This window comes from Dreissena polymorpha, chromosome 14 (assembly GCF_020536995.1).
Source record: "Dreissena polymorpha isolate Duluth1 chromosome 14, UMN_Dpol_1.0, whole genome shotgun sequence".
Classification (NCBI taxonomy): Eukaryota; Metazoa; Mollusca; class Bivalvia; order Myida; family Dreissenidae; genus Dreissena; species Dreissena polymorpha.
This window is the reverse complement of record NC_068368.1, coordinates 73,113,559-73,139,684: the sequence shown is the minus strand read 5'-3', so window position 1 is coordinate 73,139,684 and position 26,126 is coordinate 73,113,559. Positions and strand designations below refer to the sequence as shown.

The window sequence follows — 26,126 nt, the reverse complement described above, 5'->3', positions numbered from 1 at the left end:
TAGTTACCTGGTAGACATACCCAGTAAAATGTATTACCGAATGTACTGAACATATGAAAACTTAACAACTTTTTAAAGTAATGTAATATACCAGTCGTGATATTTTAATCAGTATAAACTAATAATTGTACAAAATACGGTATTTTAGAACTTTTCTTTGTCCTCAATCGCGGTTGACAGTCCCTTTAAATAGGTTTCCCTTGTATTGTCAGCAAATGTAAGGAAACAATATACACTTTGACTTATTTCATTATTTCGCATTTTAAACGCTGTATTATCAAGCAAGCACATGGAATAACAAAACACTTAACACTTTAGTTACACTAGAGTCCCAGGATATCAGCTATAGAACAGCCATCAAGTTTGAGCATTTCAACTTAAGATTCTTTGACACTACTACTACTACTACTACTACTACTACTACTACTACTACTACTACTACTACTACTACTACTACTACTACTACTACTACTACTACAACTACTTCTAGTACTACTTCTAGTACTACTACTACTACTACTACTACTACTACTACTACTTCTACTACTACTACTACTACTACTACTACTACTACTACTACTACTACTACTACTACTACTACTACTACTACTACTACTACTACTACATATATATGATTAATATCGTTCTATCAAATACGGAATTATTCCATGAAGTATTTTCAAACGTGTATAATCACAATTGAAAAGCAAAACGTAGTACATTATTTACATGTTAACATGTTGTTTTCATTTTCAAGCTAAGAATAAATATGTATCGTGCATTTTATTGTTAATGTCTTGTTCTGAATGATCATTCGAAAATTATAGTTCATGTGCATTGCCACGTCGTCCTCATGAAAGTTGTGGCCTTTAATGTTTGATTGCTGATTTACTAGAGCAGAAAACGATACAATTAACCTGTGTATTTTAGTGCATTTTTAGAACATGTTCTCCAAATAAAAAACACATTTTTTATATGTATTATGTATATACAGTACTAAGTTTGCTGAGGTCAGTCTTGATCAGTGACAAGTGTACAGTTGTTTTGTTCACCTAAACCTGGATATCGTGTAGTATGCCTAAGCGCTGATTTTCGGAGACGGTTGTCCTAAATAAAGATTGCTCAAAGTATACCCTTGTGTTCAAAACTTACCACGCACACACCCAACATTTTAAATGCAGGTATTCACATTGACTTCCTGATGCTCAAGATAACATCGAGAAAACGTTGTAATGTGTGTGCGGGTAAAGGCAGGGTTGTTTCGTGTTGTTAGCTAGTTCAGATTGGGTTATTCAGATTGCGAGTCTAGATCTCAATCTTATGAAACTTTGAAATAGACGCATCGAAAGCTTCCTGTTTGTTGTTTGTTAAATCACGATAACAATACATAACTTCCTTCTATTTGGTATATGTTTAAAGAAATACATAAGTTCCGTGATTTTTAGATTCGTATCAGTGAAGCACATCAAAATAGCCATTGTCAGAGATCCCAGACAATACATGGGTGAAGTTATTTTCATTGTAAATATCCGATTGAAATACAAGACACATCACTATCAAAGGTCGGGTACTCGATATTGAGACGCACAGGTTAACGATACTGCTACTGCTACTGCTACTGCTACTACTACTACTACTACTACTACTACTACTACTACTACTACTACTACTATTACTACTACTACTACTACTACAACTACTACTACTACTACTACTACTACTACTACTACTACTACTACTACTACTACTACTACTACTACGACTACTACTACGACTACTACCACTACTACTACTACAACTACTACTACTGCTGCTGGTGCTGCTGCTGCTGGTGCTGCTGCTATTACTACTACTACTACTACTAGTACTACTACTACTTCTTCGACTACTTCTTCTACTACTTCTACTACAATCTACACATATTACGATTAATTTACCACTTGGAGATTTGACAGTTGAGTTACAAAACTTAAAAGAATGTCACTTAATGCAAATGTTTCACTGTTTTAAATTTTCTTATTTATCTAGGAAAATTAACAGCTTAAAATGCTGGAACAGAAGATTTGGCTGCGGGGATTAGTCGCAGCAGTTACGTTGGGTAATGTATTATTATATTTGTTTATTTTTTTTACATAATTACCATTGCTGGTTTGAATATTAAATGGTAGACGACGTTTTATGAGACGACCCACTGGTGGATGGAAAATAGCAATACCTGTTTATAATAATGATATGGACCATTTAAAAATAAGATTTCCGCTATATTGTATGACTGACGTATTAGTTAGCACAATGTTGACATTAATGCCCTTATTTGGTCGTTTTTCTCAACATGACTTATATAGAACAGAAGAGGTATAAAGATAAACAACAGTTAATGAAATCAATGTAATTGATACTTGCATATGCCAATTATATCAAATTATCAATGAAAATTGGACATCCTTTTCGCCTGTTCTGTTTATCGGTTTATTGTCTGTCTGAATTTTGTTTTCATACTTTGCTTACGTAATATGCTTCATAAATAAACACAAGTGCTTTTACATTTTCTGCAGTCCTGGTAGGACATGCGCAATGGATTGACTCCTCTCGACAATGTATGTACGCGTATATTTATATACAATATAATTGTTAACCGCAATAATCACTTTAAACAATTTATTTTATGATGCCCTCTTTATTTGTTTCACATCATTTGACATTGTCCTCAATGAAAAAAGACAAATAAAATAAAATAAAATATATTTTACTTTTTTAATATACAATTCCTTATCCCAATTCGATGTTACGTTCTAAACCTAATTTCATCTCTCGACTTTGACTTTGCTCATAGTACTACACACCATGCGACATGCATCCTTGAATTATGTTTTGTCGGAAAGTAGATACTTTGTTAGGAATTCTAAACATGTTTTAAGCAAAATTTAAGCAACATTAAATCGGAATCAATAAAACATTAAGCAGATAAAATTCTGCTGTAGCAAACTCACTTTCGATACAAGACATACGACTTATTGGTGATGCGAACAGAACCGAAGGTAGAGTTGAAATAAAAGTGTTCGATACCTGGGGTACAATATGCGATGACAATGTTGGACTGGAAGAAGCCAGTGCTTTATGTCGTATGATGGGATACGGGTAAGTGCATGTGTTTGATTCTTTATGTGTTTCTAACGGTATGTTGAAATAAACGTCAGCTTGGCGGTTTTTATTACTGTTGAATATCTTATGTCATATCACATCTAGACCGGCAACTAGATTTTACACTGCAAGCAATCCGGGGACAGGACCGATCTTTGTTGATAATTTGGATTGTGGTGAAAACGCATCTTCTATCAATGAATGCTATTACACGACGAATCATGACTGTAGTCACACAGAAGATGTCGCAGTAACATGCATAGGTAGGACAAACAAAGTTTAATTTAATGCAAATCAACGTATATTCCACGTTGCATCAAATCGTTTATATAACGTTATATATTTATGATATATTCTTACATAAATGATTTTTTTTATATCAAACACATGTGTAACTTTCACGGCTGATTGGTTTAAAGGATTGTGGTGCTGTATATGTATCGCGTAGGTATATATATATATATATATATATATATATATATATATATATATATATATATATATATATATATATATATATATATATATATATATGCTAGAACCAGTAGCGCCTATAAACAACAAATGCGCACGTTGCTTTAAACGATTATTACGAATATAGTGTACAATTCAGGCAATTGTACAATTACTTATTTTTTAAAATGGACACACACAAATGAAAATATAGTCACTTTCAATATCTTGTGGATTACCAAATAAAAAATACTGATGATCACTAGCAATTCTATTTCTCTCATATCTACCAGCTTGTAATATAAACGGGTGGACCGATAGTCTTTTTCTAGAGCAAACATTCTTAGGCTGCTAGGTAGTACATCGAAGTATGTTCGTAATACAAATTGTTTTTCAAATCTACATAGTTACTAAGAACATGGTGTGTAGGCATGTTCTGGGACAATATCTGAATAAATTGTCGATGATACGTTGTTTAAAATACCAATAAATTATTTTACATCAACATTGTCATCATCTTCACGATTCACTATATTCACAATTTTCATAGCCATTGTTACAATCTTCCTAGGCTTGCTAATAAACGTTTCAAACAATAATATTTTATGTATGTATAATGTTTAGTCAAGTTTTTAATAATGTTTATATACCTTGTAATGAACAGAAGAAATCGACCTAATTCCCCATAAACACCGGCATCAGATGTATGTGTTTTAAGTTGTAAAATACGTTTGCAAGCTTTGTTGTTTTTTATCTCTAATTCTTTTAATTGTGTGAATCCCTATACTTCTGCTTAATAGATAAGTATATAACCAACAAATGAATAAAAGCGTTGACATCTTTGGCCTTAGTTGTAGAGGTTTAAAATAGCTTTAAATATATCAAAGAAATGATATCAAAGCATTCCATAAAATACTCATTTCGCATATTAACAAGCCGCATGCTTCACCTGATTTCAAAAACCTTACGGCATTTAAAGTTTCATTATTGGTGATTGGTTTAACAAGTTCCGGACACGGGGAATCCTTTATTAAAATCATGTTCGCGACAAAATTGTTCCGACTCGTCATTTTAATATTGTGAAATATCATTACTTTGTTTAAAGAAATAATTTTGAAATCATCTTTACAAATATTGGTACTCTTTCGTTTCTTGTTATGTATAAAGTGCATAAAGTGCATCCCAATCCCGCTTGGTTAAGCGTGCTTTAAGTTCTCTAATTCGCAAAGTTGTTTTTATTTTCAAATGAACGTTTCTTTTTATTAATTACAGATTACTAATTTGATTTTTGTGCTCAATGTGTATGTCTACTCTCTGTTGCTTTGCACTTATTTACATTTTTCAGAGCTTTAAAATATATTTTTTTAACTTGAACTCACTCATTATCGAACCAGCCCGCATTCTTAACATGCGCTACATTGTTAAAAGAAACATTCTTATGTAAGGTATGGTTTAAAACATCTGATCGGCTACTTCTCGCATAACTGTTGCAAAAGAGTTCAGCAGCGTATTTATACACTTAAAGCGCGTATATACGATTATGTCAAATATTATATTAATTTATATAAACTGTGTAAAAAACTTATTATATATATATTTCAATATAAATTAAAATTAAAGCTAAGAAGAACATGTGTCGAAAAATGCGAAATAAGCCAGATATTTAATTCTGAAATTGAAAACGGCTGTACAGCCGAATTCGCCAGCATGTATACCATACATGTACGATGTGCATCTAAACTTACGAGGGGTGTTCCAGAAGTTAGTGGATTTTCGCTATAACTTTCATTTGGTAACATAAATGGACAAACAAATAGCATGTTAAGAATATTTCGTCCTTTCCAAATCTACTCTCCAAATATCATGGAAATACATAAAACAATAAATATATATCAGAGATTTAAACATGTGCACAATGCGCACACCGACGCACGTGTAACGTTTCTGTTCAACGTCAATGACGTTATGAAGTTAACAACTGTCAAATCTTTTCCACATAATCACCTCCAACGCGAATGCACTTTATGTGTCGGGAAATCCGCTTGTCAAAAGTGTCTCTATACCAGTCAGCGTCAAAAGACGACACGATTCGCCTTGCTGCAACTGTAAGTTCCTGTTTACTTGCAAAGCGAATACCGCGCAACTGTGATTTAACTTCCGGGAAGACGCGGAAGTCCATAGGGGCTAAATCCGGGCTGTAAGGAGGACTTAGGCGCTGTAACGTGAAATTTGCTGTAAATTCTGTTTATCAACGACATTTAAACCAAATTTAAATTCGAGTAACGCTCATACTTATAATAAAATACACGCGTGCGCCGCATGTCGTTACTGAGGTCTCTATGGCAACGCGTTTCAAACGCGCTTTATGGAATTCATGCATTTTTAGCTTATATATAAAGTCCGTGATAATTGGTATGTATAATATGTAAATTTCATTGACTTTTACCAGCAAACTAATAAGTTATAGCGAAAATCCACGAACTTCTGGAACACCCCTCGTAGTTTAACGGTTTATAATACAAAGACGAATGCTTCGGTTATTGTAGGAAAATATGTACGTCACTATCGGCTCGGGGCGCTAATTTGTCTTTGCTGCATTTTATGAAATTCGGCTTAAATCTATATTTTTTCTTGCCTATTTTGTGTTATTGTAACATATTTTATCATTATATTACAATTAAACACATATAAAAAATCGTATATACCCGCTTTAATCATTTGTAGACTATTCATTTAGCAAGTTATAGTAATATGGCTACAGGTCAAGTTATTAAGTTCGGCTAGTCGACTGATAAAAGCACTTATGAATGTACCCCGTTTGAATAAATCCCATTTTATTTTTACATATCTCTTCCGGATTATTAAAAGTTATAATCATAGCAAAACTAATTGGTGTTTTGTCGCTATATACGTTAAAATCTTCAACCGTAAAGCTATTATTTCGTGAAAAGTTGTATTCTCTTGTGAGCAGACAATCAATTTACGACGCGCCTTGTTACGACGTAAATGTAAACATTGTCTTTGTAGTTCAATCTACCGTTAAGAAAGCGTAGACTGTTTTATTGACAAAGGTCAATATGTTTAACACAATTACTGTTATCAGTATAACTGGATGAGGCTCGGTACAGTGGTTCACCTGGAGTATAATTGGCGTCGCCCTGGAGGGCGGCGACCAATCTCCACGCAGAGTTGTCGTTCCTTGCTATCACATACAACTCTGCGAAAGGCTCAGCACACCATTTTGTCTATAAAATAGATAAAACCGAACAAACGCATTCAATGTATATTTGATTGAAAATTTAAGATCGCATGCATTAAATTAAGAAATATGACTTTTGAATGTATGATAAATCGTGCAAAAACTTGCGAGTTTTAAAGCAACTCTTTGGAACTATTTTATTGCCCATTTACGCAGATGGAATCATTCCATGCACTTCACAAATGTAAACAATTGAACATACTTTTTTATTGAGTGACGTTAGGAATTGCTTCGACGTGTGTATGTATGTTGGTTTCTTAACATAAAAAACATAACAATTTTATATAATAATGAATTAAGACTGATATAAGATATCATGGTATGAGATGGTTTTCTTAAATGCAGTGAATGCAATGTAACCGTCGTGCAAGAGATTGTTTAGTATACTGTAACCTCAATGATGAACGCTTGGAATGATCATGACATGAATGAGACGCTTTCATAACAATAGTCCGTTCTGAGCCCAACACAGAGGTGAATGTAATGTGACCGTCGTGCAAGATATTGGGCGGCGACTAGTATGTAATGCATTTTTTTTCGCTTATGGGAGAAGTTATTTTACGGATCAATGTATATATTTTTTTTTTAAGAATATCTTGCATAGTGGTGATTTTTTGTGTAAATTAGTGTAAATAAGTACTGCATTTGTGCCTATTACATTTATTACAACATTTATTTCCAATAATGCAAAGCTAATTGTTTTAATTAATAACTGATCCACAAGTGATCACAGGGAAAGATCACAGGGACTGGGCAAATACGCGAAACTTTCTGGTTTTGTATAAAAACAAATGATGCTTTGTATAAAAACAAAACATAATCAAAATATATTTATTTTGTGGTTATTTAGTGGAGAATCAATGTAGTACAATATTTGACGACCTATCGCGCAAGCAAGTTTATTGGAAGGCGTAGTGGTACGAAAACGTACAATGTATTAGTTTATTAATAGACATATAATAACGATCGCTATACATTACTTCACCAAATAGCAGTACATAAGTGAATGTCAGCCGGAGCTCTCAACCTAACTTATAAGCCTTAGCTCAGTTGGGAGAGCGTTAGACTGAAGTTGTTCACGCAACAGTCATCTAAAGGCCCCCCGGTTCAATCCCGGGTTCCGGCACGAACGGAACAGTTCGGCGGCTGACATTTTTTTCAGTCAGGTTAATAAATATAATGAAGCTTTATTTTATGTAGACATTTTAAAACCCATTTTACTACAATAGGGCATTTTTATTAAAATTAATGGATGCAACGTGGTGACAACGTTAATTAAAATTTCTTACATCACTTAAATATCTCATAAAAATACACGTGTTTTTATATTAACAAATAAATGCAAACAACGCATGTATTATCCATGTATTTTTATGGTTGTCTTTCATAGGCCTATCCCTACCACATAAAGAGCGCGAAGCGCGACACGTATTATTGATTGTAACAATGAGTTGCGGTAAAGGAAGCAGCCGCTTATCAAGGAGCAGCTGTTTCCCAGCAACCCGTTTCCCTAGAGGCACGCACTCCTCGGAGTTTTTTGTAAGAACCACATATAGAGCGCGAAGCGCGACACGTATTACTATCCAGGTGGTATTGGCCCTTAAGTATGATCCGACCATTACGTCCATAGTTATCTTCCTTAGAAGTTGAGAAATTTTCATCCGATTGTTCCCAAACTTTCACAGGTTTTTTATCAATGAGGATCCAACCCAAACTCTATAATGAGTAACATCGGACCATAAGTCCAGAATTATGTATCTTTGAATTTAAAAATAAAAGTGAAAAACTGCTTGGTTAGGTGATTATGTCAACATTTTTCATCAGATTCTTTCCAAACTTACAGTGTTTTCATATCAATGAGCATTTTTACCTCATTTAAAATGAGAAACACCGGGACAATGAGTCCAGAATTTTTTTCTATTAAATTTGACACAATAAACAATATCCACTTGTTAAAAAGATTTCACAACTTTCGTCTGAATCTTACCAAACATGTTAAGTGTTTTTATATCAGTATTACTCGAACCCTATTGAAAATGATGAATATCGGAGCAATATATCTATTATGTTTTTTTACTGAATTTCAAAGTATTGTGAAATGCAGCTTCTTTAAACAATTTACTACGGTGGCATAGAGGTGACATTTACTTGTCTTTTTTTAAATTGTTCTCCTCTTTTTTCTAGAAAAAGAGGATTGCAAAACTAAATAAAAGCGGCGTGCAGTTAAAAAAGAGCGGTGCTTCTCTTGTTTTAAATTGCTCTCCTCTTTTTTTCTATCTCGTGGCCACGAGTTAGCTATGTCGTGGCCACGAGATAGAAAAAAGAGGAGTGCAAAACTAAATAAAAGCGGCGTACAATTAAAAAAAGAGCGGTGCAGAAAAAAAGAGTGCATAAAATAAAAGAGGAGAGCATTTTCGTCATCTCGAGATCCCGACTTAGCTCAGGCAATCAAATTGTTTGTTATGTCAATTTAACGTTTATTCTGGATTACCTGCCCCTTTGTATACAAAGAGTCAGCAGGTACAGACGAAGTTATAGCGGAGGCGATGGCAATAGTAAGTTAACTAGCAAATTTTAAAAGGTGGTTCGTTGTGCAAATTATTTATCTCCTGACCAGTATTATAATTAAGTATTTCAATAGTATGACTCATTTTCACGGAACGATTGATTTTGTATGAGATTTTTCATTCTTTATAAGTTGAATAGTTTTCGGATAAATAAATGGAAAATGTAATTTTGGATAACATTAATTATATGGAGAAATAGTACCGTCAAAATCCTTATTTTTACCAATGATATGTACATTTTTGGCTTACATAATACAATTTATTCTGTTTAAAAATCGATAATGTGTTTGTACATCCATTTAATTTGATTGTTTTATCAATGCTCATTTTTAACAATCAACTATATCATAAATTTTACAAGCCACTGCTCATTCTAATAGAACTATTTACATTGTCCTATTGTACTTGCAATTTTTGCTATGATAGCTGAGAGAGCTGAGTTAAAATAATTATAATTGTAAATAATCAGTATTTTTTTTTAATTTTAAAGTCAACTGCTAAGCAATTTACATAGTCAAAGTACACAAGAGAAAGAGATAATGACACATGCAGGACTAAAACCTGTGATGGCCATTATTCTAGCATGCCTACCGAGCGAGCTTAAATCCAGATGCTTGTAATTTTCCTTGGTGGGATGATAATCCTGTGTAACCAACGTCTAATTATTTAAACTAGCCCTTACACTACACTGCTTTCTTCTTTTTTTCAGGTTATCAACAGCCAGTCAGTTACAGATGCATTGCGACAGAGAAGTTGTTATCTACGTCTCTGATTGCGAACACAGAATTAAACAACATTGGTCATAATGTAAGCATAATTAAGCTCCAATTTTAGATATAAAAGTCAACACAACTATTTGCAGTTTGAGCAATGAGCACAGAATTGAGCATTTGGGCACAAACAAGATAATAGATAATGAAGTTTTGATCTGCTGATGCAAACAAACTGACCTGAGCTTATACAACTTTATTTTGTGCTTTAAGTTCTAATCTGTTCTCTCAGCTCAAACATGACACAAATAATCCTTTTTGTTCTGGAGCTGTTTATTACCTATTAACAAAGTTTTCCTAAAACTAGAAACAATTTTCCTAATATTTTTAGCAAAATGTACATCTTCATTTATGTATATATATATATATATATATATATATATATATATATATATATATATATATATATATATATATATATATATATATATATATATATATATATATATATATATATATATATATACACATTATATTTACAGCTTACATACAAGAGATTGGCAGAGCAGGAAGAAGCCATGTTGATGCCCTGGCCATTTTCTTCTTTAACAAATCAGTCATTGCATCTGCACATATGGCCAGAGAAATGAAGGACTATTGTGGAAACTCAACTATCTGCCAAAGAACTTTAGTTAACCAGTATTTTGGTTTTGAAACTAAGGAAGTCTAACAGTTTTCAATTTGTTGTGATTTGTGTAATAATGAACTGGCGATAGAATATGATTTTAGTAAACTGTCACCTAACTAAAAGCATACATATTATTATTACAAGATTCCTTGATCAATAGAGTTTTCACATCTTTTTAGGAAAGTCTATCCTCGAATATTTTAAATATCTTAAATATATTTGATTGGATTGATTTATTTATCATTTATGTTTGATGAAAATGAATATTCTATGTTGAATTAATGCATATGTTAGTGTGAGTGTGTGTGTATGTTTGTGTGTTTCTGAGGATAGTGCGTATGGGTGAAAATGTGTGAGAATGGTACGGGAGTTTCGTGATTTATGTTTATAAATTAACATTTGTTTGTAACGATATACCATGTAGTATAAGTTACCTAATAAAGTTCTTTTCTGTTTAGTTCTTAATTGTGCTGCTATGCTTATTTTGGTTGAAAAATGATCAAATCTACTTTAAAAAGAACTTACTTATATATAATTGACTTTTGACATATTTAAAGAAAGTGTCAATAAAAAAAGATTGGGTGGGGATACAAAAAAGAGGGTCAATCTGGTGACCAGAAACACTATTTTTTTGGCCTTGTGGGAAACAGTTTAGTAATAAAAATTCATTGTCTATAACAATGTTTTTAAAATTCAAACATTCTATGTAATTTGAATACAAAGTTCAGAACTATGAAGCATAATAATGCAACACTATTTTTTAACGTCCAATTTCATAATAACACTCAATTTGGTTTTGAGAAATCCATGTGTGCAGTTCTTCCGTGTTAATCTTCTTTACCGGATTTTTAGCTTTACTATTATATATGAAATATATATAGTGGAGCTATCCTACCCACCCCGGCGTCGGCGTTCCCGTTAGCGTGCAAATGTTAAAGTTTTGCGTACCACCCCAAATATTTTCAATGTCCATTGACATATTGCTTTCGTATTTTGCATACTTTTTAACCAACATGACCCCAACTTATAAACAAGAGCAGACAACTCTATCAAGCATTTTGTTATAATTATGGCCCTTTTTCCACTTAGATTATGCATATTATTGATAAATCTATGTTAAAGTTTGCGTACCACCCCAAATATTTTCAATGTCCCTTGACATATTGCTTTCATATTGTGCATACTTCTTAACCAACATGACACCAACCTATAAACAAGAGCAGACAACTCTTTCAAGCATTTTGTAATAATTATGGCCCCTTTTCCACTCAGAATATGCATATTATTGATAAATCTATGTTAAAGTTTGCGTACCACCCCAAATATTTTCAATGTTCCTTAACATATTGCTTTCATATTTTGCAAACTTCTTTAACAACTTGACCCCAATCTATAAACAAGAGCAGACAACTGTATCAAGCATTTTGTAAGAATTATGGCCCTTTTTTATCTGAGTAACTGAGTATTTTGTTAAATTTTGTGTTTAGATCCACTTGACTTCTAAAGTATCAAAGCTATTGCTTTCAAATTTCAAATATTTTCTTACTATTATGAGGGTACTGTACCTGCCAAGTTCAATTTGACCTTGACCTTTGAATGACCTTGACTGTGAAGGTCAAGAGTAAATTTTAGTTAAATTGCCATTACATCTTTATTTATGATCAGATTTTATTAATACTTTGACAAAACAACACTTACCTGAATACCACAATGGCTTCCACCCAAACAATACCCCATGCCCCAACCCAGAATCCCTGCCCCCCTTTTTTATTTTTGAAAGATCATCTAATAAATGACCACACCCCACATTATACCCCCCTCTCAACCCCCACCCAACCCAAAAAAGAATATTTTTTTCTTTGAAACATGGTTAAAAAAATATATAAATATATTTATTTACTTTATTTTTGAAAGACCGTCCAAACTTCCCACCCAAGCAATTGCAATCAAACTTTAAATAAAATCTTATTAGTTTGTTTTATGTTTTTACAAATGTCCAATAGATTGTGGAAAATATACCTGAACTATTTGCTTGGCCTTATTGAATAATTTGGATATTACCCCATGATGGCTTACGTTATACTGTCAAGCACTTGAATAGTCGAGGGCGCTGTCCTCTGACAGCTCTTGTTGGGACAGTGCTTATACCTAAATGAAAGTTAATGTTGTCCCCAACAATTCTGAATTTCTTTCCACTGGCAATGGAATCAATTAATTCAGTATTAAAATGTCCCGATATCTGATCCATTGTATACAACATGCCTGAATGGCTCAGAGTGACACCCAAAGGTTGAAGTCTGTCATACACCTACAATGATCAAACATTTTTGTCTATAATTCATTTGATTTTTTTTAAATATTACCTTAAATAAATCAACTAAATGGGTTTGAAAAGCTAAACCAAACACATTTAGGTAATACTTCATATATTTCCATTTACCTGAAAGGCATTCTGTTAAGTGAAATTATATAACGATACATTATATACAAATGTATATAGTGAATAATTCATAATTTACAACACCTGTTTCAAGTCGGTGCGCTTAACTTACTATAGGAACAATTAGTTTAAAGGCTCATAGAAGCATCACATTTCAGAAAATTGTAGAATGAATTAGCCAATGAAAAATCTTATACATGGTTTTGCTTCATGTTAGAAAAATTCCATTGGTTTTTCTCTACAATTTGGTCAAAAGGTGATTGTCATTAAATGTAAGTAATATTAAAACAAGATTGAAGCAATAACTTTCAGCTTTAACTAATTCAGTGTGTTTTGTTTTTGAAGTTCTATAATACTTTAAGGATAAATAACAAATAAACATAACCGAAGTATAAACAAATAACAACAAACTAACAGTCATGAGGTACATTTTTTTATTTCTTATTTATGACATCGGCTGTGTAGCAGAGCAATTTATCTTTTATAAGGCTGACCTTAAAGGGGCCTTTCACGTTTTGGTAAACTGAAAAAAAAATCAAAAAATGTTTCATATTCGCAAATGTTCGTTTTAGCAATGATATTTGTGAGGAAATAGTAATACTGAACATTTACCATGCTCCAAAATATTCATGATATGCATCTTTTGACAATTTGAAAACCTTGGAATTATAAAGCGTTGCAACGCGAAACGATTGAATAATTTGGAAAGTTCTGTTGTTGTCGTTATAGTTTGGGAAACTAAGAGGATTGCTTATTTCATTAAAAAATACATCCGCTCCTAGCATGAGCATGGTTGGTCGAGTGGTCTAGGTGGGAGACTTTTTACTCCAGGACCTCAGGGGTCAGTGGTTCGAGTCCAGTTGAGGCTTACTTTTTTTTCCTTTTTTTAATTGTATTCTTGTTGTTTTTTACTGGAGATTTTTAGGTCCAATGTTTAAATTTATCAATATAAAGCATTTAATGACAAGCTTCAATACATGTCAAAATCTGTGAAAAGGCCCCTTTAAAAGTTCTATTGTTTGGAGATCCCTGACTGACTCATGAAATTGACAGGACCAATTTTTGTTGCTTCTATATAAAGCTAAAAATGATTTATAAGTTAAAAATTACAAACCCTGAGAATCCTGCTCGGAAATTCACTTTTGACATCAAACTTAACACATTTTTTCGTAAGGCATATTAATGAAATTTAAATGGTGTTCTAATTACATATAGAACTACAATTATTCAAAAATTGAAACGAAATGGACAAGAAATAAGAATATTTTTTTTGCAATATTTGTAAACTTATTCCTGATTGTGTTAAGGGTAGAATTAAAATAAAAGGGCCATAATGGCCCTATATCGCTCACCTTAGTACAAGTAGCCAATATTTGTCAATGGCATAGTGACCTAGTTTTTGACCCCTGATGACCCGTCTTTGAACTTGACCTACAATTCCTCCAAACAATCATCCTGACCAAGTTTCTCGATCTATGAGCAGAAAAAAACCCCAACGGGGGGTTAAAAGAAGAAGGACGGACAACACACATTCATCGATCCTATGAGCTCATCTGAGCTCAGGTGAGCTAAAACATCAAGGACCTTTAAGAGCCTGAGTCAGCGCTATTAAATAGATGTTCCAAAAGATTAATTTAATTTCCAAACACAACATGTGTCATGAACAGTAACATAAACATTCAAATGCCCAATTTCACAAACTTGAGGTTAAGAAAATAGTCCACAATTTAATGTTTAATACTGTTTTTTTTATCAGTTTGCAAGAAACTATACATGTATACTGCTAATTTCTGGCTAGGAAAGACTTTTTTTAATACCTGGTATGTTTTTTACTGTATGTGTATTTATATATTGTGAAATGCTTAAAACATATAAAGATATATTTAAAATACATACATTGAATATTTTATAACACAAACCTTCATTCACAGCTGAGTTTGGCAACTCTTTTATGAATTTTTCTCTTGAGTTACTCATAAAATGATTGAATATAAATTGCACATTTTACAATATTCCATTCTATAAACAAGGTGTTAAGTCATATTTTTGTTTTTGGGCTTAAACAAAACATTTGAAGAAAAAAAGAAACACAGTTGAAACTAAAGGTAATTTTGGGCATGTTTGTTCTTTAGCTTAAGTCATTGCGATTATCTTGTGAACTAACGAGTTGTAACGACAACTCCTGGTATCCTGTATTCATCAACATTCCAAACACAGTAGATATGACCAGTGTTAGTCTCTGAACAGATTTTGTATGTCTATCTTAGAGGTTGGTAGAGACACAGCCAAGAGAACATCAGCTAGCAGTGGTTGTTGCTCTAATAGTCCATCAATGAGTTCATGCCATTTAAATTCAGCCAGGTCACAGAAATCCTTCTGGGCTAAAACACTGTTCTTGTTGTAGCATTCTTTTGCTGCATATTCAATTTCATTTAAAAGTTCTACAACGATACTTCCTCTCAATGAAGAAGACAATATATGCCCTGCACCTTCTCTTGGAGAGCTGGAACTTGATTGAAGCAAAAAAAGTAAAATAAAAAAACAAAACAGAAATAATAATATATGATAATATTGCTTGATAAATCTTTTTTTTTAAAGAAATGACAATATATTGTTATTTTAGCAAACATTAATAATCTATGTTTCTATATCATAGACTTCTTAAAAAGTGTTTTATACATTATTAGTAGTCATTTCAAAAAAAATTATTTGTTTAAATTGACTAAAAATTAGTCATATATTTTACAAAAACAAAATATCTGATTGATAGCCGTTTTCGATTTTTTATTTTATAAAATCACCCACCCCTTTACTACATTTATCATCTCCCACTGTTTCTGTTGTGTACATATGTACAGCTTATGACATATGGTAATGATTGTTTTCTAAATTCAATTTAATAAGCATGGTTCATATGACATTGTATCATACCTGAATAAAAAATTGAGTGCTCTGCCAGCAAAATAAGGAAAATATACTTTTGTTATTACTGTTTAAGAATCATTATGTACCTGTTCTGTTTTTTCCACCAAACATGTTGTTCATGGCAATTGCACAGTTGTTCCAGAAACTGTTTTCTGACTCGCCATCTTTTCGTAATATCTGACTGTATTCCTTCAGAAGAGATTTCTCTTCGATGGACCATTTGTTGTGTCTGGTTTTTTCATCCTAGATCAGTGATGAAACATGAAAATTTGAGTGTTTAATGGCAAAGCTTGAAAAAGGATTGATGGGCTTGTTCCAAAATAGTTTATATGAATGAAGAGTGGTTTATTTGATCTTTGATTTAAATTTTTAGCCCATGTCCTTATGCAAAGAACTTAATATTAATGGCAAAAATATAATATACACACAACAAGACAGTGTTCTGTTAAGCAAGCCTATGTTTAACAAATATTAAATCCATAGTATATATACCAAATGTTGGTACTTAATAAATGATATATACCAAAGGTTGGTACTTAATAAGTGATATATTGTATTTTCAACAAATTTTACAATTGGTTGAAGAGATTTCACAATTATAAAAATACAATTGAATTATAATAGAAAAGAAAGTAGTACAAGAAAGTGAAAAATAATCACCAGTTTAATCCTTTTATGTTCATGTTTAGGTGTTTTTCTTGTGGGAGTTAATATTGCCTTATTTCTTCCTCGTTTATGAGGGGTACGTAAGTTTTTTGGGCACAGGCACTGTATGTGTGATCTGGGCCTGACTTACTCTCAATTACTTGGAACCAAGTATGATCCATCTGAAATATGATTAATGATTTGAATTATGAATTATGAAAATCTTTGTCTTGAAAACCACGAACCATTTTTAATGGAGTTTAGAAAAGATATTTAGAAGCATTTTGCTAATCTGGGAAAAGCAGGTCTGAAATTCTGACTGTGGTGAACCTGGAAAAAGACATGATTACATAAAAATGCATTACTACTGTTAATCAAAGAAAACCACACCGCAATGCTTTCATATTTGTCACACTATTCAAAAATACATCACAAATACAGTATGTTACAAATTTACTCAAACATCCGAAATTACACTATCTGTGTACTTGTCCGAAACATACTCAGGTAATGGAACATTAATTAACTCTAATATGCGGACGAACTCGAAAAAAAAGGAAGAACGTTTACAGAATGAAATATATGCATTTCGATTGAAAAATGAATGATACCCCGACGAGCAACATTTGTAAATATTTGGTTAACTCACCAATATCATCGCGTCGACCATGATTCCGCCAATGCCAGGCTTCTATTTGTTAACAGTGGAAGCTGGGAACCAGAATATATGCGTACAGAATATTTACAAATGTTACGCACAATTTGATTGGCTGACTAACTCGTGGCCATGAGTTAGCTATGTCGGGATCTCGAGATGACGAAAATGCTCTCCTCTTTTATGCACTCTGCCTTTTTTTTCTGCACCGCTCTTTTTTTAATTGTACGCCGCTTTTATTTAGTTTTGCACTCCTCTTTTGCTATCTCGTGGCCACGACATAGCTAACTCATGGCCACGAGATAGGAAAAAGAGGAGAGCAATTTAAAACAAGAGAAGCACCGCTTTTTTTTTAATTGCACGCCGCTTTTATTAAGTTTTGCAATCCTATTTTTCTAGAAAAAAGAGGAGAGCAATTTAAAAAAAGAGAAGTGAATGTCACCTCTATGCCACCGTAATTTACAGTTTTCATTCATTTTTTTACCCCAAACTTTTACAGTACAATGAGCACTCAACCCCTATCGTAAATGAGCAACGTAAGAATAAGTTCAGAATCATCTCCCCTTGAAGCTGAGAAAAGTATGAAATAACGCTTACAAGATGAAGCAGATTTTTTAAAACCTACACAGTTATGTTCTATTAATGAAAACTGCACACGGGTACCAGTAATAAAAGGAAACCAATGTAAATAAAATGAACTATAAAATATTTGGGGGTTACAACACAAAATCATAGATAATGGTTATTTGGGGGTTATAACACAACAACATAAATAATGGTTATTTGGGGGTTATAACACAAAATCATAGATAATGGTTATACCAGTATCTTTTTCTATTTTGTTTAATATAATCGGCCAATATATTAATATTAACAGTAGAAAAAAAATCGTTCCATGTAACTTCATCGAGTGCCTTTTACACTGAAATTCCCGACGCCCTTTGATGATTTGCATCAATAGTTATCTTGTCGTTATTATCAATGCAGTCAGTCATTCTATCATGCATAATATAATACCAGTTAGAGCTTACACGGCTATGAAAATCTCCAACTATATAAACATATCATAACGTGTCGTATAAATATTTGATTATAAAACATAATATGTATCAACATTACAAATATTGTACGCTGGAGAATCTTCAACCTGTACGTGAAAACCGCATACATAAGCATCTGTGTCAACGTAAAGGCATTTTGTAAAGGCAATATAATACATCTTCGCAGCCTCATTAAAAAGCAGTAAGCCCACGCACGTTCCATTATAGTATGCGTGGCGTACGCAATCCACGCTTTTTAACTTTCGCTGCGGGCCTCCTGCATACGTGGAACCACCATTCGGTGTTTGTCAGCCACTTCCTGTATTAACATATAATTTAAGTATCAACGTCTAGCCTTTACAAATTGCTTTAATAACATATGCTAATTGTGTTCGAGTGTCACCCGCGTAAATTACATCTAGAAACATCAATTATATGAGCCTTTACATGATCTGCCACACTTGGAGGGCAATGCGAATAAAACTACATACCAATAAATTAGTTCGCATGACAATAGGTGTTAATAAGGTAAACAAGCAACGAAACTTATTTGAAGTGTGTTGCACAATGTATGGTAGTATGATATTCATTTTAACAGCATTGAATGCATTTCGATTTCAGAATGCCCAGAGCTGATTAAACAAGGTGGTTCATTGACATTATCCGCAGCTCTTAGTGGCATAGCAACGTTGACTTGTTATTTTGGATGGTACATGGATGGAAGTAATGACACATTTGAGTGCAAGGACGGAATGTGGAGTAATTCGAACACAACATGCCAGCCCAGTAAGTTGCTGTAAGAAAACATTTCGCGTTCATTTTGGCATTATTTACTCTAAGTTCACCCGAGGATGATTATATCAATGCTATCGGCAGAAGTGTAAAAGAAAAATGCAAACTTGATTTTATTTTTATTAAAGTCATATATACAGTGTATTATTGTATGTTTCAGATCCACCAGTTAACATAACCGATGTTCGCCTTGTTGGCGGACCATCTCCTAACGTTGGGCGTGTTGAAATAGCCATTGGAGGCATATACGGAACTGTTTGTGATAATATGTTTTACTTTCCTGCTGCAGATGTCATTTGTAAAGCATATAATTCAAGGTAACTACCCCTCGTTAATGATGTTTTGTTATCCCACTGCATACTAAGCAATTAGTGGTCAAAACACACAGCCTGCTACAAATGGATTCTTCCCCAGAATGGCAAACCTCGGAAAAATCATTCATTTGTTAGTGTTGAAGTGTAAAGTACATATATACATGCTATTTACAGTCTTAATTAAAAATATTACCTCTTGATAAGTTTTTTTTTGTTTTAACAATTCAATCTTTTATGCATATTAATCATTTATGTGTAATATAGCTTGCAAGCTGCCGCTATTTTCAATGGTGCAAAGTTCGGCGAAGGATCTGGTCCAATTCATCTTGACAGACTTAACTGTCTTTCTGGAGACACGAATATAAAACAATGCAAGTACTCGAACAATGGCCATTGCAATCATAGTCGAGATGTGTCAGTACTTTGTAGCGGTAAGTGTATCCCATCGATAAATGAAAGCTTTTTGTTATTGCTTGCGATACTTTATTTCTGTTACATTTCAAACGTGGCCGTTTTCGTTGCATAATATAATATAATACGTTATATAAATATACACTCACTGTGAGCACACAACTTTAAACATTTTTTTTCAGAATGCGGAACACTAGAAAGACCTAACTTGATTTACAAGGGTACAGGTCTATTCGTTGACTGCAATTATAACGCTGGACACGTTGGTTATCTACCTGTGTCATGCAGGGATAGAAAATGGAACATTACGGGAACCTGTCTGAAATACGGTTATTATTATTATTACATATTGCTTATGCTGCGATTTACAGTTACGGTTACCTACCTATATACCTACCTACCTACCTACCTACGTACCTACCTATGTACCTACCTACGTACCAACCTACGTACCTACCTACCTACCTACCTACCTACCTACCTACCTACCTACCTACCTACCTACCTACCTACCTACCTACCTACCTACCTACCTACCTACCTACCTACCTACCTACCTACCTACCTACCTACCTACCTACCTACCTACCTACCTACCTACCTACCTACCTACCTACCTACCTACCTACCTACCTACCTACCTACCTACCTACCTACCTACCTACCTACCTACCTACCTACCTACCTACCTACCTACCTACCTACCTACCTACCTACCTACCTACCTACCTACCTACATACCTACCTACCTACCTACCTACCTACCTTACCTACACTACCTACCTACCTACCTACCTACCTACCGACCTACCTACCTACCTACCTACCTACCTACCTACCTACCTACCTACCTACCTACCTACCTACCTACCTACCTACCTACCTACCTACCTACCTACGTACCTACCTACCTACCTACCTACCTACGTACCTAAGTACCTACGTACCTACGTACCTATCGACGTTCCGACTTACCTACCTACGTACCTACGTACCTAAGCACCTACGTACCTAAGTACCTACGTACCTACCTACGTACCTACCTACGTACCTAAGTACCTACGTACCTAAGTACCTACGTACCTAAGTCCCTACGTACCTAAGTACCTACGTACCTAAGTACCTACGTACCTAAGTACCTACGTACCTAAGTACCTACGTACCTAAGTACCTACATACCTAAGTACCTACGTACCTAAGTACTTACATACCTAAGTACCTACGTACCTACGTACCTACCTACGTACCTACCTACCTACCTCTCTACCTACCTACCGACCTACCTACCTACCTACCTACCTACCTACCTACCTACCTACTTGATTCGTTATTTATTCACCTAATATATATTAAGTTAATGTGCTTAACATCTTACGCGTTAAACTCAACATTTAGCCAAAAATAAATCAAATTAAATCGGAATTGATAAAACATTAAGCAGATTAAATTCTGCTTTAGCATACCCACTTTCGATACAAGACATACGACTTATTGGTGATGCGAACAGAACCGAAGGTAGAGTGGAAATAAAAGTGTTCGATACCTGGGGTACAATATGCGATGACAATGTTGGACTGGAAGAAGCCAGTGCTTTATGTCGTATGATGGGATACGGGTAAGTGCATGTATTTGATTCTATATGTGTTTCTAACGGTATGTTGAAATAAACGTCCGCAGGGCGGATTTTATAACTTTTGAATATCTTATGTCATATCACATATAGATTTGCAACTAGATCTAACACAGCAAGCAATCCGGGGACAGGACCGATCTTTGTTGATGATTTGAATTGTGGTGCAAACGCATCTTCCATCAATGAATGCAAATACACGACGAGTCATAACTGTGTTCACGCAGAAGATGTCGCAATAAGATGCATAGGTACGGCAAACAAAGTTTAATTTAATGCAAATCAATGTATATTCCACGTTGCATCAAATCGTTTATATTATGTTATATATTCATGAAATAAAATTAACACGTGTGGTCTTATATTAATGAATCTCTTATATCAAGCACTAGTGTAACTTTCACGGCTGATTGGTTGATTGGATTGTGGTGCTATTATATGCATGTATGCTAGAACCAGTAACGCCTATAAACAACAAATGCGCACGTTGCCTTAAACGAATATTACGAATATATTGTACAATTCAGTCAGAAAGGTTTTAATCGTCTCGTATAGATAGCTAGTTTAGTTTGATGGTTTACAATGACGCTATTTGTATACACATTGCGTATTCAATGAAAAGATTAAAAAAAAATAATTTGGATTTTTTTTATCAATGCCCAACAATTTACAAAAATAATAAACATTGATTGGAGTTTGTTATAGTAATTTGTTACATGATATTTGCTTATTTCTAAAAATGGACATACACAAATGAACATATAGTCATCTTCACTATCTTATGAATTACCAAATAAAAAATAACGCTCATCCCTAGCAATTCTATTTCTACCATATCTACCAGCTTGTATTATTATCGGGTGAACCGATAGTCTTTTTCTAGAGCAAACATTCTTAGGCTGCTAGGTAGTACATCGAGGTATGGTTCGTAATACAAATTATTTTTCAAATGTACATAGTTACTAAGAACATGGTTTGTAGGCATGTTCTGGGACAATATCTGAATAAATTATCGATGATACGTTGTTTAAAATACCAATAAATTATTTTACATCAATATTGTCATCATCTTCACGAAGATAAGAGAAACGACAATTGTTCAGTAACAACTTAACATTATTTTAAAAGCCATTGTTACAATCTTCCTTGGCCTGCTTTCAAACAATAATATTATCTGTATGTATATTGTTTACGCAAGTTTGTAATAATTTTTATATGCCTTGTAATGAACAGAAGATATCGACCTCTTTCCCCATAAACACCCGCATCACATGTATTTGTTTTAAGTTTACAAATAAGTTTGCAAACTTTGTTGTTTTTTTCTCTCTAATTCTTTTGATTATGTGAATCCCTATACGTCTGCTTTGTAGATAAGTATAGAACCAACACATGAATGAAATAGTTAACACAATATATTTGGCCTTAGTTGTAGTAGTTTAAAAAAGCTTGAAATATATCAAACAAATGATATCAATGCTTACCATAAAAAACTCATTTATCATATCAACATAGCCACATGCTTTACCTGAAATAAAAAACCTTACGGCATTTACAATTTCGTCATTGGTGATTGGTAAACAAGTTCCGGAAACGGGGCATCATTTATTAAAATCTTATGAGCGACAAAATTGTTCCGACTCGTCATTTGAACATTGTGAAATATCATTACTTAGTTTAAAGATATAGTTTTAAAATCATCATTACAAATGTTGGTACTCTTTCGTTTCTTGTTATGTATAAAGTGCATCCCAAACGCCCTTTGTTAAGCGTGCTTTAAGTTCTGTAATTCTAAAAAAAAATCATTTTAAATGAACGTTTCTTTTTATTATTATTTTTATTAATTACAGATTAATAATTTTATTTTTGTGCTGAACGTGAATGTCTACTCTCTGTTGTTTAGCAATTATTAATATTTCTTAGAGCTTTTAAATATGTCATTTTAACTTGAACTCACTCATTATCGAACCAGTCCGCATTTTTAACATGCGCTACATCGTTAAAAGAAACATTCTTATGTAAGGTTAGGTTTAAAACATCTGATCGGCTACTTCTCGCATACTTGTTGCAAAAGAGTCCAGCAGCGTATTTATATACTCAATGTTTTGTAGACTATTACTTGAGCACGTTAGAGTAATATGGCTACAGGTCAAGTTATTAAGTTCGGCTAGTCGACTAATAATAGCACTTCTGAATGTACCCCGTTTGAATAGATCCCATTTCATTTTCACATATCTCTTCCGGATTATTAAAAGTTACCATCATAGCAAAACTAATTGGTGTTTTGTCGCTATATCCGTTAAAATCTTAAACCATAAAGCTATTAATTCGTGAAATATTGTATTCTTTTGTGAGTAAACAATCAATTCACGACGCGCCTTGTTGCGACATAAATGTAAACATTGTCTTTGTAGTTCAATTTACCGTTGAGAAAGCGTAGACTGTTTAATTGACAAAGGTCAATATGTTTAACACAATTTCTGTTATCAGTATAACTGGATTAGGTTCGGTACAGTGGTTCATCTGGAGTATAAGCGTTATTATCAATGCAATCAGTCATTCTTTCATGCATAATATAATAACATGTAGAGCTTACGCGGCTATGAAAGTCTCCAACTATATAAACATATCCTAACGTGTCGTATAAATATTTGATTATAAAACATAATATGTATCAACATTACAAATATTGTACGCTGGAGAATCTTCAACCTGTACGTGAAAACCGCATACATAAGCATCTGTGTCAACATAAAGGCATTTTGTAAAGGCAATATAATACATCTTCGCAGCCTCATTTAAAAGCAGTAAGCCCAAGCACGTTCCATTATAGTATGCGTGGCGTACGCAATCCACGCTGTTTAACTTTTGTTGCGGGCCTCCTGCATACGTGGAACCACCATTCGGTGTTTGTCAGCCACTTCCTGCATTAATATACAATTTAAGTATCAACGTCTAGCCTTTACAAATTACATTAATAACATATGCTCATTTTGTTCGATTGTCAACTGCGTAAGTTACATCTAGAAACATCAATGATATCATGCGTTATATTTTCATTTATTATATGAGCCTATACATGATCTGTCACACTTGCAGGGCAATGCGAATAAAACTACATATCAATAAATTAGCCGGCATGACAATAGGTGTGAATAAGGTTAAAAAGCAACGAAACTTATTTGAAGTGTGTTGCATAATGTATGGTAGTATGATATTCATTTTAACAGCATTGAATGCATTTCGATTTCAGAATGCCCAGCGCTGATTATACAAGGTGGTTCATTGATATTATCCGCAACTCGTAGTGGCATAGCAACGTTGACTTGTAATGTGGGATGGTACATGGATGGAAGTAATGGCACATTTGAGTGCAAGGACGGAATGTGGAGTAATTCGAATACAACATGCCAGCCCGGTAAGTTGCTGTAAGAAAACATTTCGCGTTCATTTTGGCATTATTTACTCTAAGTTCACCCGAGGATGATTATATCAATGTTATCGGCAGAAGTGTAAAAGAAAAATGCAAACTTGGTTGTATTTTTATTATTAAAGTCATAAATACAGTGTATTATTGTATGTTTCAGATCTACCAGTTAACATAACCGATGTTCGCCTTGTTGGCGGACCATCTCCTAACGTTGGGCGTGTTGAAATAGCCATTGGAGGCATATACGGAACTGTTTGTGATAATATGTTTTACTTTCCTGCTGCAGATGTCATTTGTAAAGCATATAATTCCAGGTAACTACCCCTCGTTAATGATGTTTTGTTATCCCGCTGCATACTAAGCATTTAGTGGTCAAAACGCACAGCCTGCTACTAATGGATTCTTCCCCAGAATGGCAAACCTCGGACAAATCATTCATTTCTTAGTGTTAAAGTGTAAAGTACATATATACATGCTATTTACAGTCTTAATTAGATATATTAGTTCTTGATAAGTTTTTTTTTGTTTTAACAATTCAATCTTTTATGAATAATATTAATCATTTATGTGTAATATAGCTTGCAAGCTGCCGCTATTTTCAATGGTGCAAAGTTCGGCGAAGGATCTGGTCCAATTCATATTGACAGACTTAACTGTTTTTCTGGAGACACGAATATTAAACAATGCAAGTACTCGAAAAATGGCCATTGCAATCATAGTCGAGATGTGTCAGTACTTTGTAGCGGTAAGTGTATCCCATCGATAAATGAAAGCTTTTTGTTATTGCTTGCGTTACTTTTTACTGTTACATTTCGAACGTGGCCGTTTTCGTTGCATAATTTAATATAATACGTTATATAACTATACACTCACTGTGAGCACACAACTTTAAACAAATTTTTCAGAATGCGGAAAACTAGAAAGACCTAACTTGATTTACAAGGGTACAGGTCTATTCGTTGACTGCAATTATAACGCTGGACACGTTGGTTATCTACCTGTGTCATGCAGGGATAGTAAATGGAACAT

At 33.6% G+C, this 26,126-nt stretch overlaps 3 long non-coding RNA genes across 3 annotated transcripts in view; all 3 read left to right on the top strand.

Moving 5' to 3' along the window:
* Positions 1-1,499: 1,499 nt before the first annotated feature.
* LOC127857066 (uncharacterized) lies at positions 1,500-3,132 on the top strand. Its single transcript, XR_008038305.1, has 4 exons — positions 1,500-1,562; positions 2,029-2,098; positions 2,556-2,597; positions 2,982-3,132. It is a non-coding gene; the product is annotated as an uncharacterized LOC127857066 (long non-coding RNA).
* A 6,201-nt stretch (positions 3,133-9,333) lies between these two features.
* Positions 9,334-11,275, top strand: LOC127857056 (uncharacterized). The gene is made up of 3 exons (XR_008038295.1): positions 9,334-9,408; positions 10,130-10,227; positions 10,673-11,275. It is a non-coding gene; the product is annotated as an uncharacterized LOC127857056 (long non-coding RNA).
* A 14,663-nt stretch (positions 11,276-25,938) lies between these two features.
* Positions 25,939-26,126, top strand: part of LOC127857060 (uncharacterized) — a 5,986-nt gene continuing 5,798 nt past the window's right edge. Inside the window, exon 1 of the long non-coding RNA XR_008038299.1 lies at positions 25,939-26,126. This exon is cut by the window's right edge and continues 23 nt beyond it. This is a non-coding gene — a long non-coding RNA (uncharacterized LOC127857060).